This window comes from Triticum dicoccoides, chromosome 3B (assembly GCF_002162155.2).
Source record: "Triticum dicoccoides isolate Atlit2015 ecotype Zavitan chromosome 3B, WEW_v2.0, whole genome shotgun sequence".
NCBI lineage: Eukaryota > Viridiplantae > Streptophyta > Magnoliopsida > Poales > Poaceae > Triticum > Triticum dicoccoides.
Window position 1 is genome coordinate 4,628,143 of NC_041385.1, and position 11,292 is coordinate 4,639,434.

Sequence of the window (11,292 nt, forward strand, 5' to 3'; positions counted from 1 at the left end):
CAGCCGCGTGAGATGCGACCGGCCCAAGTTTCGGCCGGCGTGTCGTGGGGAAACGTTTCCGAAAAAACTATAAGGTAATTATGTGAAAGCTCGAAGCACCAACAAGATCAAATTGAGTATAACACAATATAGGTAACATGGTATCGGCAAGTCTTTTATCTATGAAGCAATACATCATCCCAATCCCCAAACGATCGAAGTTCAGGTGACGACTAGTGCACACAGCAAACAGTAGCTACTACTAGTACACACATCGATACGAGTATAATTATATGTACAACCCTGCCACGTCTCACTCACAACATTACTGGAAAACTGGAATAGGAGAACTACAAGAACATCAAGCCTAAAGGACCATACAAGGCATATAGCAAGACCATGGCGCCACATAATTATATCACAAACTCTAAAGTAAAGCACATTTTGGTCATCTGCCACTGATTGCCCAAGACACCTCGCTGCAAACATTGGCCGACGACAACACATTGTCTCCATGTGTTCCAAGGGAGACGTCGGATGTCGGATGTGACAAGGTTGGCAGCGTGACATCCTTGGACTGCAAGACGTTCATGAGCTGCACGACTGACGGCCGCGCACTCGGGCAGGGGTGCGTGCACCAGAGCCCCACGACAAGCGTGCGGTGCATCTGCCACTTATAGTCGCCATCATCATTGAGCAGCTGTTGCCAGTTTCCTCCCTTTAGCTTCTCATCTACCGCTTCAACTATTGCTTCCTTCTCATACAGGTCCCAGATCCACCTGAGTAAAGGAATGAATTTGTCGCCTGACTGCTCCATTTCCATGTCCGGGCGCCGACCGGACACGACCTCCAACAGGACGATACCAAAGCTGTAGACGTCCGCTTCAGTGCTTGGTCGACGAGTGCGGATGAACTCCGGGTCTATGTACCCCGCGGTGCCCATGACGACCTTGGTGGTCCGTGGCCCTGCTCCATGCTCCACGAGCCTAGCCAGCCCGAAATCCGCGAGCTTGGTGTTGCATGATGAGTCAAGTAGTATGTTGCTGGGTTTGATGTCGCCATGCAGCACACATTGATCCCACTCTGTGTGGAGATAGCGTAGTGCAGATCCTAGACCAAGGATGATCTTGTACCTCTCTGACCACGTGAGGAGGCGGCTAGTGCTGTATATGTGTCGGTCAAGGCTGCCTTCAGGAACGAGCTCGTAGATGAGTAGGAGCCCCTTGCGGCTATCGGACCAGCCTAGCAAGTGCACAAGGTTCCGGTGCCTCAGCCGACTTATGATCTTCACCTCCGACTCGAACTCTTTCCTCCCCTGCGAAGATGATTCCGCAGACAACATCTTGATGGCCACCGGGCGGTCATGATCGCTAAGGTTGTCGCCTCGGTAGACATTACCGAAACCCCCTCGCCCAAGCTTCCCCTCCTCCGCAAAGTCCTTGGTGGCGGTGGCCAGCTCACAGTAGCGGTACCTTCTAGGGCCTACCCCTCTCTCGAACTCAGCTTGCTCATGTGCTTCGTCGTCGGAATCATCTACTCTCTCCCATATGCGTCGCCGATGGACTACGAAGGCGACAACGCAGAGCAACACGAAAAATGCTACTACCATGGAAGGCACTAGCACGAGCACTAGTCGCCCCCGCCGCGGACTAGTAGCCACCATGGCATCATCTAGAGTAGAGCTAAACGACCAAGACAACACTTGATGCAGCTCGGTGCACATGCCAGTTGATGCAGCGAAGCCGACTGCAACTTCCTGGGGCAATTCCTTTTTCATGTCCAGCAACGTGTTTACGTTGTAAAGCGGCTCCTTGCCGTCTATGTAGAGACGGGCGACGAGGACACCGGTGCGATTGTCGTAGCTGATCTCGGCAGTCATGATGGTGTCGTCGGAGACCAGGCGCTCCGTCACGTTCGTGTAGGCCCTGGAGTTGATGGAGTTCACATCTATGCCGATGTGGTTGTTGCTGTGGTCCCAAGAGCTGAGGAAGGTGTCAAACTCCACGGCGACGACGCGATCGTCGCCAATGGCGTTCAAGTTATTGCTGTCATTGAAGAGAGCGAGGTTCCCGCCGTGGCTGTTGGGAGGGAGCCTGGACGGGTAGTGCGCCAGGAAGAAAGACATACCGTCAGCCACACCGTCATTGGGTGTGAAGCTTAAGTTACAGAGGCGAAGCCGGTCGTCCGTCTCATTTTTTAGCCTCATCTGGAAAGTGAAGTTGGAGGAGAAGCTGGCTACCTCGCCCGTGGCATTGTTCCAGAGCGGCACCGGACGTGAGTATGACGCCCGGCCGACGCTGAAGAAGTTGGCTTTGATCTCGTTCTTCGTTAGCTCGATGGCGCCGGAGCCCATGCGTGTATCACGCTCGCACCTGAGCCCCGTGTTGCAGAGGTCGCCAGAGCCAGAACTGGAGAAGTTGAAGCTGAAGGAGAGCGCGGTAGCTAGGCCCAGAGGTGCACTGACTAACAACGACAATGAGTAGCAGAAGGAGAGAAGGTGGTGACGAAGGCTCGTTATTACAGAAGCCATTGTTGCTGTTTTTTGCAAAAGAGAGGTCCCTCTCCGATGTTATATAGACGAACTAGCGAACCAAATGTTCTTAGTACAACCCTAGCAGCCTAGCTATAATACTATGTTCAAATAACCTTTGATTTGCTCAGTTGCCACTTGGCACCATGCAAGATCGATGTGATATGGCCGGCAGTGTCTCCAACTACAACACCCTAGCAGCCTAGATATAATATACTATGTTCAAATAACCTTTTGATTTGGTCGATTTAAGAAGAAAAAAACTGTCGACTAGTTTGTTTTTTCACCGCCTCAAGTAAACAAGCAGTCTAAGTCGTGGTGGCATGGCGCCAGGCATTTGCTTATGTTCGTGTAGGCCCTGGAGCCAATGGAGTTGAGGCAGATGCCGAATTTCAACGCTGTTGGCGTTGGTGCGATTGCTAGTCAAAACACTCTAACTATAATAATACTATGTTGGAGATAATCTTGACTAGGCTATTTTTGGCATCCAGCTGTAAGTAAACAAGCAGACCAAATCATAGGTGGCGTGATGGGAGACCAGACGCTTGCTCACACGATTTTTTTTCCGGAAATACTAACGTGTGGGCGTTTGCATCTCGCCCACATGCGTGGATCCACGTCCGTTTGTGGTTGCACGAATCTTGGCATGTTTGTGGTGCCACGTAGGACTGGGCTGGTGTGTGGGCATTCATCCGGTCGCCCACACGCCCGTTTCACTACACGGGGGGTTGGTGTGTGGGCGTTTAGCAGTTCGCCCACACATCTGTTTTCACTCACGCACAAGGGCTGGTGTGTGGGCATTTGCCATCTCGCCCACACACCCGTCTCCCCTCCCACACCCAAAGCTGCCAGTTGTCATTTGTTTTGCAGTGTACATGGCAACTGCCCTAGTGTGCTTGTAAGCAGATGGCAACTCTCTCTTTTTTTACCCGAACATGTCAGTTGCCATGTGTTTTGCAGGGTACACGGCAACTGCTCTAGTGTGCCTGTAAGCAGATGCCAACTCTCTCTTTACCCGAACATGTTATTTTGCCATGTCTTTTTGTAGCTCTACACGGCAACTACCTAGTGTTAGCAGGTGACAACTCCTAAGGTGTTCAAATCATGCCAACTGTAGTAAACCGGACCATACATGGCAACTGCCTAGTGTTAGTAGGTGACAACCCCTAAAGTTTTCAAATCATGGCAACTGTAGTAAACCAGACCATACATGGCAACAACTGCAATTGTCCAAAATGACATCTGGCACTTGACCTGAGATGGAAACTGCAGTTGAGCAACCATGGCAACTGTGTCCGACATGGCAACCGTAGTTCATCGACATGGTAACTGCAGTTAAATGGACATTGAAGAGGGTCCGGACCATGGCAACTGCGGGGACGCGTGGTGATTGTCACGCGGGGCGTGCGGGACCGTGAGGTAGGTTGCTAAGAGAGGTCGTGTGGGCCTTATCCATTTTGCACACACGTGTGTGAGAGGGACCGCGAGGAAAAAAAGAGGCGTGTGGGCGCTAGTTGTTTCGCCCACACGTAGACGTGTGGGCTGGTCCTCTTAGAGCATCTCCAACCGTTCGGCCCCCAGGACGCATAAAAATCGCCCCCTGGGGGCGAGCGGCGATTATTTCGGCGCTGGGGCGATTTTGCGCCCGGCCGTCGCCCCCAGCTCGCCCCCAGTCGCCGATTTTGGCCCACTTTTGAAGCCCCAATTCAGCGAAAAAGGCCCATATGGGCGAGAAATAGGCCCATATTCGGCGTGGCTCGCCGTGCCTCGACGCTCAATTATCAACATAAATATTTTTTTATCACATATTTCATCACAGAAATTTCAAATACTTCAGCAAAATAGTACAACAATAAATAGTTCAATACAAATTATATAGTTCAACAAATAAAAACTCATATTTCATCACACGTCGCGCCCGGTGTCGCCCTTCAGCCTCCATAGGTGCTCTATCAGATCTTGCTGCAGTTGATGATGCACCTGTGGGTCTCGGATCTCCTGACGCATACTGAGGTAGGCAGTCCAGGTTACCGGTAGCTGGTGATCAACTTGGGCAAGAGGACCCTGCCGGTGGTATGGTTCAGTGTCAAACACTGGCTCTTCCTGCTCGCTCTCAATGATCATGTTGTGCAAGATGACACAGCAGGTCATGATCTCCCACATTTGATCTTTCGACCAGATCTGAGCGGGGTACCGGACAACAGCAAATCGAGATTGGTGCACACCAAATGCCCGCTCGACATCCTTCCTGCAAGCCTCCCGAATCTTCGCAAACCAGGCGTTCTTGCCTTCAGGCACAGGGTTTTTGATGGTCTTGACAAATGTCGACCATCTCGGATAGATGCCATCAGCTAGATAGTACCCCTTGTTGTACTGCCGCCCATTGATCTCAAAGTTCACCGGAGGAGAATGACCTTCAACAAGCTTGGCAAAGACACGAGAGCACTGCATCACGTTGATGTCATTGTGAGTTCTTGGCATACCAAAGAAGGAGTGCCAAATTCAGAGGTCCTGTCTGGCCACCGCCTCAAGTACCACACTGCAACCGCCTTTGGCGCCTTTGTACATCCCCTGCCAAGCAAATGGGTAATTCTTCCATTTCCAATGCATGCAGTCGATGCTTCCAAGCATCCCAGGAAATACTCTTGCTGCATTCTGTGCTAGGATCCGAGCAGTGTCTTCCGCATTGGGTGTTCTCAAGTATTGCGGTCCAAACACTGCCACCACTGCCCGACAGAACTTGTAGAAACACTCTAGGCTGGTCGACTCGGCCATGCGACCATAGTCATCGAGTGAGTCACCGGGAGCTCCGTATGCAAGCATCCTCATTGTTGTCATGCATTTCTGGATGGAGGCGAATCCAAGTGAACCGGTGCAATCCATCTTGCACTTGAAGTAGCTGTCGAACTCGCAGATGGAATTCACAATCCGAAGGAAAAGCTTTCGGCTCATCCGATAACGGCGCCGAAATGTTCTGTCGCCGTGAAGTGGAGCATCGGTGAAGTAGTCGGAGTAGAGCATGCAGTAGCCTTCGAGATGATGCCGGTTCTTTGCTTTCACCCGCCCCAGCGCCGAGCCACCTCGCTGCGACTTTTCATTGCTTGCCAGCAGCTGGGCGAGGGCGGCGAGCACCATGAGATGCTCTTCTTCCTGGACGTCGGCCTCGGTTTCCTCCCCCAGCAGCGCGGCGAGCACTTCCTCGTCATCCGAGTCCATCGCCGAGGTAGGCAAATCGCCGAACACCTTGCGCGCGGTGGGCGCGCACCCGCCGCTAATAAACTGCCCCTCCGCGGCCGGAAACGGCAGCCCGAAACGCGCAGCTGGTGTCGGAGGGGCTGTCACGGCAAACCTATGCTATTTTTTCGGCGGGGAATGGCTATCTACTAGCGAAGGGCGGCGGGGCGGCGCCGGGATATACCTAGGTGCGGCCGAGAGCACGGGGGGTGGTAGGTGGCCGGGGAAGAAAATCTTGACTTTTCACCTGACGGGAGGGGCCAGCCGCGCTTTTCCCTTGTGCCGGAGCCCCCAAGCGCCCCCCAGCGTGCCAGGTTCGGCCTGCGGCTGTCGGGTGGAAAAAAGGGCCGAAGCGGCGCTTTTCGTCGTCCTGGGGGCGCGACTGGGCCGTTTTTTTGGCGCCGGCGCCGAAAAAGTCGCCTGGAGGGCCTGTTGGGGGCGCAGATGGAGATGCTCTTAGACACCATACAAAACGTGTGGCCAGATCCTTAACGCCCACACGTGTGGGCATTATCGGCGTCCTTTTTTTTAAAACGTATGTCCTTCGTTTTTAAACATAACTCTTTTTAGATATTTTAATACGGACTACATATAAATATACATAGATATATTTTAGAGCGTAGATTCACCATTTTGCTTTGTATGTAGTTTATATTGAAATTTTTGAAATGACTTATATATAGAAACAAAGGGAGTATTACTTTTCTAACACATTTTCAGATCTATACTATCAACTGAAAAATTGCAAATAGACGACCTCGTGGTTGCGCAGGGCAACTACCAGGTCTCTTGGTTGCCCTCTAGGACGAAAAGACCGTCTTCGTGAGTTCCACGTCTATGCCAGCCTGGTTGTCGTTGTGGGCATAGGGGCAGAGGTAGGTGCCGAACTCCAACCCGGTTGGCACTGATGCGATTGCTAGTGAAAACACTGTAACTAATAATGCTATATTGGAGATAATCGTGACTAGGCCCATTTCAAAAATATTGACTAGGTTGTTTTTGGCATCCAGCTGTCAAGTAAACGTACAAGCAGTCCAAGACACGGTGGCCTGATCAGAGATTAGATGCTTGCTCACGTGATTATTTTTAAAGTCATCACTTTTTATGAAATTTCAGATCGATACTATCAAACTAAAAAACTGCAAAACTATGGCATTGTTGCTACGCATGGCAACTAAAAGGTATTCTTCGTTGCCCTCTTGAATTAAAAGATTGTCTTCTCAAGTTCGGCGTCTATGTCGACCTGGTTGTCGCCATGGGCACGGGGCTGAGGTAGGTGCCGAACTCCAACCCAGTTGGCATTGACGTGATTGCTAGCCAAAACACTCGAACTTTTTTATTGATCAAAACACTCTAACTAATAATACTATGTTGGAGTTAATCTTGACTAGGTCGATAAAAAGAACATGTCTGGGTTGTGTTTGACTTTTTGTCATCGAGCTATCAAGTAAACAAGCAGTCCAAGTCACAGTGGTGTGATCGGAGACCAAACACTTGCTCATATGATTTTTTTAGAAATATTAGATCCATATTAATTGTCGCTGATTTAGTACAAAGTTATTTATACTAAATCAACAACAATTAATCTGAATTGGAGGGAGTACTTCTTTTAATGAGATTTCAGATTTATACTATCAAAATGAAAAATTGCAAAAGTATGACCCTGTCATTGCACAGGGCAACTAATATATATTCTTCGTTGCCCCCTCAAATGAAAAGACGGTCTTTGTGAATTCAGCGCCTCGGCCGACCTGATTGTAGATGTGGGCATTGGGCTGAGGCAGATGTCGATCTCCAACGCGGTTGGGGTTGATGCGATTGCTGTCGTTGAAGAGGGTGAGGTTTCTTGGTGCAGGTCTGCACATACTCACTAGAAGTTTACTTACTTTCCGACAAGTGCACTTACGCACAGTCACCAAGCAGGCGGGTTGAGTAGTTTTTGGCCGTCGTACGCAGACTGTGCATATGTATTCCCACTGTTTCTTTTTTGCTCCGCGTATTAGATTTGTTTGAAGTCAAACTCTCCAAACTTTGACCATGTTTATAAAAAATATATTAATGATCCCAATACAAAATCAATATTATCAGATTCATCCTGAAATATATTTGCATATGATATTTATTTGATATTGTAGATGTTCTTCAATGGTAGGCGAAGAAACGTCGTGCAGTTTCTCGGTTCAGTACGTCCCCAGTGATGGCATCGAGGTCCGCACGGTGCCATCGATGCTGTGAATTAAGATCTTTACCGAACCATCACATTTCATTGCATGCATATCTGCTTGAATTTACTTTTTTTTCTTTTAACAAAATATCATGTGTTACTAATGTTTATGCCTGCATGAGGCTGCTGAGTAGTGACTTCAACAACGCAAGCTGATGTCGTTCACCCTTGGGAAAAGGTTACTCTCTTCAGTAGAGAACCAAACGGCAATGAGATCAGTGAGTTTCCTGCCACACTTCTTTTATTTTGTTTTGTCTATACAACCAACATAAACTATTGGTAGACTTGCGCTTTTAAAAATGGTCTGTCGTCCAATGGCAATTCCCATAAAGCAAAAGGAAAAAAAAATCAAAAGGAAGTTAATTAGTTAGCAACATCTGTCAACAACAATTTGCTTTTCTCCGCAAAAAAAAACAACAATTTAATTTTCTTTATATTTCAAATATTAAATTTGTAACACATAATTTTAAATTATTTTCCTGATATTCTATTTTTTTCTTAGGATTAGGATTTATTTATAAGTCTGCTTTGATTTCTACCAAGGGTGAGTCGCTTATCAAGCGTGGAATACGAGAGGTAGAATCACATGAATAGGTAATTACACGTTATCATTGCACTAGCACATTTGATATTTACCATGAACGGACTTTCTCCACATCTAACTTTCTCATTGCAGACCTAAGCTCTAATCTGTTCCCTTCACCTAATCTCTCCCTGCTCTTTCACAACGCCCCCGCGTCGCCCTCCCGCTAGGGTGGCTCGGGTGGAAACCCTAGCCCCCGCCGCCAGGCACGTCTATCCTCCCCTTCCCCTCGGCAGCCGCTCGAGGAGGTCGCCGGGCGAAGCCCCAGGCGGCTGATGGCGGCGGCGGAGGCTCTCTTCTCTTCCCTCCCGCGCCAGATCGGTGAGGCGGGTCACCCATGGCGCTGGGGCGCTTTCCCCCGATCTGCGTCACGGCGGCGCGGCGTCTTAGGCGACAACGCAAGGCGGCATGGTGCTGGGCGGGGGCGACGAAGCTGCTAGACTCCGAGGAAGATCTGGTGGCGCCGGCCGTCCGATGGGCTAGCGGGGTCATGGCGGCCTTGGTCGCGGTGGCCAGCGGCTCGACCTATCGGCGGCGGCTGGATCCCGGGGCGGCGGCCCTGGAAGGTGGCGGCGGGTGAAGCTTTGGCCTCCCGCGGCGGCATGGCGTGGTGCTGTCCCTATCCAAGGCGGATCTGCATCGCTGATCTCGTGGTTTTGCCGCGGATTGGTTTAGATCAGAGACAGTGATGAGCGTGCGGGATCCATCTTGGCGGCTCTCGCGGTTTGGCGAGGTGGGGTGGGAGACCTCCTCCCAGGCTCCAGTGGTGGCACATTCAGGCAGTGGCTGGTGCGCCAGGACTCCTACGGTGACACTGTTGTTGCGGTTGGTCGCCGGATCTAGGCGGCTAGATCTGGGGCTTTGAAGGCGGTCGAGACAGTGCACAGGTTGTCGGGTGGATTTCTTGGGATGGATCTGGGTGAAAACTTGGTCTTCGGTCGTTGGCCGGAGCCGGTGATGACGATGCCCTTATCATCGTTTCCTTCATGAAGGCATCATCGAGGTGAAGCTCCCAACCCCACCCAATACCTCCGGGGGAAATCCTAGATCAGCTGATCGGATGACGGCGGCATTCATGTGTCGTTACCCCCTTGGGGGCGGCATTCTTGGAGTTGCACTTGGGCTCGAGGGACTAGCGGATGGCTTCTTCGGTGGAGCGGTGTTTATTTCTATATATTCATGGCGGCGGTTCTCGGCGGCATGGAGCAGTGGAGGCTGTGGCGTCAGATGTGTGGCGATGGACACGCGCAGGAGGTCGACGTTGTCTGGCGTCGATGGCAGAGAGCCTTGACAAGGTCGATATGTCAGTACATGCTTTGATGATGGATCGAGGGAAGACGGAGGTGACGGCCCTTTGCAGCGTGTGCGTGTGGTACTCACTGAGAGTACGCCGGACCGTAGTGTTACCCAGTCCCGCCTATGTTGCTTTGGATGGGGCATCCGGCGTTAGATGCTAGGCTTTTGTGCGATGTCTGTTTGGTATTTGGCCCGGACATTCAGCGCACCTTCATCAAGAGAATAGGAGTAGCAACAGGTGTCGTCAAGATGGTGTCCTCAGGCTTATTGTTGTATTTCTTTGTAAGATCTTTGTGAATAATAAATAATATGGCCGCATGCATCTCCCAGATGCAGAGGTTGGGGGTGATTCCTCCTTTTCTAAAAAAAACTTTCTCATTGCAGGAAAACCGTTGTTTATTTTTACATTCTATACTTTTGTTCTTTAGTAGCAACCTTAGTTATAGCCACTTCATTTTACCGCTCACTACTTGTTTTCGGTCCACATTATAATCTTCGCAGACACCAAAACAACCAATTCATATGACACCTGTGACAACTCAACATTCGCATTAACCATCGTCTCCTACTCTTCGATGGGACGATACTTTAAGCTATTTACATGAGAGTGCTGAGACCAACCCTGTTCACTTGAATTAACATGTAGGCAATTTGTGCCAAAACTACGGTGAACCTTTTTGTACATATAGGGAATGATTTTGTGAAATTCTTGCTTACATCATCTTTGCTATTATCCTTCCCATAAATCTGAGCCACACTTTTCATATGATGCGTGTATACTTAATCTGAACTATGATTTTAATTGTATATATAGTAGATATATAGATAAGATTTCATGGGTTGCACCCACCACCTCATTATTAGAGTCAAGTTATGGGGATATGAGACAAACCTTCGTTCAAAGGAAATTTTGAATCGTCCCTTGTAAATCTGTCCGGAAGGAGTACTTATTGTAGTTGACAAAATTCTGGCTAATGTACCACCAAATAGTGCAAGTATTGAATTCACGCTCTAGCTAGCTCATCCAAATCTCCGAATTAATGGAGAGACAAAGACAATATATGTTTCAGCACCGCCCTCATATCTAGGCTTTCTTTTAGTCTTTGTACATGAGATCGATGTAGGCCGCATAATTATTTTCTTTAATACGATGTTAACATGGTCTTGAACTGGAGACCTATTGGCTCTAATTGGATATTGAATTCATGCTCTAGTCAGGTCATCCAAACATACGAGCTGATGAAGAGAGGGCAATATATTTAAACAATAACAAAATAAAATTGTTGCAATCCCGCTTTGCATACGTAGGAGGTCAAGTGAGTGCTTATAAACACGTAAATTATTTGGTGGTAAGCTTAAGGTGGATTTCATAACAACGACCTAGAAACGTGATACAACCATGGATCGTATAGCTAGCAAACAGTTTCTAATATGTTTCTGACGATC

The 11,292-nt window shown here is 49.2% G+C and overlaps 1 pseudogene; it reads right to left on the reverse strand.

Moving 5' to 3' along the window:
* Window positions 1-427: 427 nt before the first annotated feature.
* LOC119280414 lies at window positions 428-2,332 on the reverse strand (annotated as a pseudogene).
* Window positions 2,333-11,292: the final 8,960 nt, after the last annotated feature.